Source organism: Lycium barbarum, chromosome 6, assembly GCF_019175385.1.
Source record: "Lycium barbarum isolate Lr01 chromosome 6, ASM1917538v2, whole genome shotgun sequence".
Classification (NCBI taxonomy): Eukaryota; Viridiplantae; Streptophyta; class Magnoliopsida; order Solanales; family Solanaceae; genus Lycium; species Lycium barbarum.
Window position 1 is genome coordinate 84,996,739 of NC_083342.1, and position 5,204 is coordinate 85,001,942.

Sequence of the window (5,204 nt, forward strand, 5' to 3'; positions counted from 1 at the left end):
AAATTTGTTTTTAAGCAAGTCAGGCAATACTAGAGTTGAGCTTGTCATCGCTCACATTCAACCCGAATTTATTATACTAGTCGTAGAAAGGGCAGTTTAGTCTTTTCACCCCATCGGTCCTAACCATAATTCGGAAGTTACTTAGAAGTCTTAACTAACTTTAGGAAATGGTTAAGGGTGAGTTAGTTGAATTATTTAAGTGTAGAGATTCAGTATATAATGTGTAAGCGTGTACAGTGGCTGATCCAGGATCTTAGAGAAGCGAGTTCAATATAAAATAACATTACCAATAATAAGGATAGTATTGGTCAGTAAAATTTGTCCAAAACAGCTTATTTTTGGGTTGATTTTGTGTGTGTGGGGGGGGGGGGGGGGGGGGGGAGGGGGGTTTCATAATACTACCACAAAATAAACAATTTCTAAAGATTGCGGGGCATTCCCTTTTTTTTTTTTCCAAAAAATTGGGAAAGAACTTTTAAAACGTTTAACAAAGACCAATTACTTTAACTAAAATGTTTACAATTATCTATTTAATTTTACAATGTTATTTCAACGAAGTGTACAATTTGTTAAACTTTTAACAAAAGAATCTATGTACCAAATAGAAATTTGACAAAATCTAAAATCTCATTCTTATTGATAAAGATCAAATTTGTTAATTTACAAATAAAAGACAACACAGATAAATAAATAAATAAAGAGTTATAACTTAAAATAATAATTTCAATGTAACATAAATTAAATTTAAGATGAACTAACAAATTGCACTTGCATATTTGAGCAAAAATAGCTTAAGAGTTCACGTTGTAGAAAATTTTGATCTTTTGAAGTGAAATTGACTTAGAATAACTGCAGATAGATTTGAGAAAAGAGATCAATTATAAAATAAAAACAAAGTAAGAAAATAGATATAAAAAGTAAACCACACTAGGGAAATAGGCTAATAATATATAAGGCTACTAGCTCTCATTACAGTTAGTTTTTTTTTTAAAGGCTATTGATTAGGACTTAGCATTACGTGAACATGTGCAGTACACACGGTGACAGAACAAAAAAAAGCCGAGCAGTTGCTGCAACTGGAGTTGAACTGAAGACCTTTCTTTAAAGTTGAACCCGCTAAGCCATCTTTCCTATGCTTCATCTCGGTTCAAGTGGATTCAAAGTATACATCTATGAACATTCATCAGAATTTTCAATTAAGTGGGTTCATTTGAATCCTCTTGACACTCCGCCCCTAAGCCTAAGCGTTTATCATTCTAATTCAATTCAATGAAATGAGATTGAACATTTCTCTCTCTATTTTTCTGCCTTCTTCTTCTTCTCCTCGACCTATGCTTCTTCTTCTTTCTATCAATACTAGTTTAGGGTTCATATGATTGTTGAATCCTCAGATTATTTTATGGTATCATAGCTTACAAGTTAGCAAAGCTGACTTATATTGCAATTCCGCAAATTTCTCAAATTCAATCAAAGTGTGCTTGACAGTTCTTGAGGATCTGTAAAAATGGTTGTTAATGACGAAAATACAACTCGGAATGGAACTCAGATTCCGATTCCAATCAATGCAACAGGTTTGAGTACATGACAATCGAGCACCATTCATCCCCTGTTCTTGAGTCCTGGTGATGTAAGTGGTGTTCAACTCATTTCTTTTCAACTTACTGGTATTGGGAATTATTTAATTTTGTATATATCAATGAGAATTGCTTTGTTAGGAAGAAATAAGATGGGAATAGTGGATGGGAGTTCTGGAAAGGATAAATTCCCTTTTGAAATGGAAAATCATTGGAGGAGGGTGAATGTGATTGTTTTGTATTGGATTATGGGGTTTGTTGCCAAGAATGGTAGGGGGAATTATGCTTGCATCTGAAGCACATGCTGTGTGGGAAGATCTGCGTGAAAGATTCACTAAGGTAGATGGATCCACAGTTTCCAATCTTCATAAAGAGATAACAACTTTGTCTCAAGGAACTGCTTTAGTGTCCACATATTTCTAAGACTTAGTGATTTTTGGGTATATTTTCAAGCATTGGTGCCAACTCCATGTTGTAATTGTGAAAGATCAAAAGATTTTATAATACATCTTCAAAAACTGAAGCTATTTCAATTTCTCGTGGGTCTTAATGACTCATACAGTCAAGCCATGAGTCAAATCTTGATGATGATACCACTTCCTTCAATCAGGCATATTCAATGGTTATGAGTGATGAAAGTCAGAAGTCTGTTGCTGCAACTTCTGGAACTCTAGGGGAAAATTCCTGCAGCAAATGCAGGAAATTATGAATCATCTACATTATACTCAAGAATTGGAACTGGAATTGGTGGTAATCCAAAAGTTTAAGAAGAATTATAATCTTCCGTGTGAGTTTTGTAAACTCAAAGGGCATACAAAAGAAAACTGCTGGAAGATCATTGGCTATCCTGCAGATTTTGAAGGCTAGAAAGAAAGAAGGAACAACGTACAATCCTTATGCTAGTAATAATAACACAAATGTTGCTTACATTGTGCTGTTGGAAGATAATGCAGAATCCAATGTCAATACTCATGTTGGAGAATCAAACTCTGTACAATCAGAGATTAGCATGCATCAGTTGAATTAGATGTGAAGCCAATGCAGTAGATATTGGCTGTGCTTTATTAGCTTCTAATAGACAGAGTGGCTGGATTATAGACACAGGAGCGACAAATCATATGGTGTCTGATTTTGAACTGTTAACTAAGTCATTGGTTACACAACCTTTAAATCCCAAGAAAGTTTTATTTCCAAATGGAGATACAACCTTGGTTAAACATATTAGCAGTAGTTGTATAGCAAAAGGAAACACTATCACTGATGTCTTTCACATTCCCTAATTTAAGTTCAATCTATTATCAGTGTCAAAGTTGACTAAGGAACTGCAGTGCTCAGTAAATTTCTTTCCTGATTTTTGTGTCTTCTAGGATCTCTTCAGTGGTAAGGTGAAAGCGATTGGTAAAGAGAATTGAGGATTGTATATCTTGATGGATTCTAATGCCAGGAAGGATGGAAGTGTCATACTAGCTACTCAAGAAGTTGAAGAAAACAACATCTCAATGTCAAAGACTGAAGATATTGAGTTGTGGCATATAAGGTTTGGGCATGTTTCCACTACCATTCTTAGGAAGAGTCATGATATAGTTGATTAGTTGAATAATGCAATGTATGTCCTTGTGCTAAACAAACAAGGTTGTCATTTCTTACAAGTACAATTTCTTCTATATATTGTTTTGATCAGTTGCATATGGATTTGTGGTGTCCTTACAAAGTACCAACTGTTGATGGCAATATATTCTTTTTTTACAATTTTTAATGACTAGTCTAGAATGACATGGGTGTTCTTGTTGAAATTAAAGTCTGATGTATGTGTTATTATTCAGCAATTTCTCAAGTTTGTTAAAACACAGTTTGATAAAGTTGTGAAGGTAGTTAGAATAGATAATGGAACTGAGTTGTTAATTTAGTGTGTGCTAGCGTATTTTCTGAGTTTGGGATGATTCATCAAAAATCATGTGCCTATACTCCTCAGCAGAATGGAGTGGCTGAGAGAAAGCATAGGCACATACTAGAAATTACCAGAACTGTTAAATTTCAAGCAGAAATTCCTATCAAACTAAGGGGCCATTGTGTGATTGCATCAATCTACTTGATCAATAGGCTACCTAGTCCAGTACTAGGCAATAAAACACCTTGTGAGAAACTATTTGGTAAGACGCCTTCACTTCAACACTTAAAAGTGCTAGGTTATCTTTGCTATGCTAAGGTTGTGCAAGAAACTGATAAGTTGATGGCTAGAACAAGAACTGTTGTTCATATGAGATATGCTGAAACTCAAAAAGGTTATGTTTTCTATGATTTGGTCAGTAAACAATATTTTATCTGTTGAATTGTCACTTTTAAGGAGCCTTTCTCTTCAAGAACAATCCAAATACCACAAACACTTCTTTTTTTCTTAGATTCCAACATAAACAACTTTCTAGATCTTATCATAGAGTCCAGTACTATTCAACAAGAGGCAGTTACTCAAAGAAATACTTCTCAACAACCAGCTTCAGTACCAAATATACCAGTGCCAAATAAAACCATAAACACTGATCAAATACTATTTGAGTCAATATTCAAGAAGTACATGAACCAATGAACCATGAATAAATACCCCAAGAACCAGTAAATCAACATCCTGTAGAACCTAATATACCTCAGAATGACACAAGAAAAATCTGGGAGAGGTAGAAAACCTCCCATATGGATGCAGGACTACATTTCTCTCAACACACAAGGGAATGTTCCTTATTCCATGTCAAACTACATATCTTACCAGCTTTGAAAGCACCATATAGGGCATATGTAGCAACTACATCCTCTATAGTTGAACCTCTCACCTATTAGAGGTTAGTAAAGACTCTAAGTAAGTAGAAGCAACGAAAGCAGAAATTGAGGCTTTACAGTCCAATAACACATGGGAAATGGTGTCCTTACCAGAAAGTAAGACCCATATTGGGTGCAAATGGATTTATAAAGCAAGATATAAGGCAACAGGAGAAATATAGAGGTTTAAAGCCAGACTTTATGGCTAAAGGATATAGTCAAAAGGAAGGCATTGACTATAAGGAAACATTCTCTCCAGTAATAAAGATGAAAACTGTAAGAACAGTCTTGGCTACAGCAGCAAGGAAAAAGTGGCATATACATCAAATGGATGTATACAATGTCTTTTTACAAGGTGATCTTAATGATGAAATTTACATGGTACTGCCTCAAGGATTTTCAAGTCGAGGCGAGAAGAATCCCGTGTGTAGACTTATCAAATCCTTGTATGGATTGAAACAAACCCCAAAGCAATGTAATGCTAAACTAGAGGAAGCGCTTAAGATTAAATTTGATTCTTCATTATACATCAAGAAAACAACTGAAGGGGTAAAACTTGTATTAGTGTATGTAGATGACATGCTTATAACATGTGACAACTTGAAACTCATTGAAGAAACCAAATCCACTCTACAACTGGCATTTAAAATGAAAGACCTAGTAGAACTAAGATACTTATTAGGTATTGAATTTGCAAGACCTGAGAAAGGAATTCTAATGCATCAAAGAAAGTATTCCTTTTAATTGATCTCTGAGACTGGTTTAAGTGCTGCTAAACTTGTTTCTACTCATCTGGACACAAATCAGAAGTTAACTATT

General features: G+C 34.6%; 1 long non-coding RNA gene across 1 annotated transcript; it reads left to right on the forward strand.

Moving 5' to 3' along the window:
* The first annotated feature begins 1,002 nt into the window (after positions 1–1,002).
* On the forward strand, positions 1,003–3,419 carry LOC132644496 (uncharacterized). Its single transcript, XR_009583865.1, has 2 exons — positions 1,003–1,627; positions 2,942–3,419. It is a non-coding gene; the product is annotated as an uncharacterized LOC132644496 (long non-coding RNA).
* Positions 3,420–5,204: the final 1,785 nt, after the last annotated feature.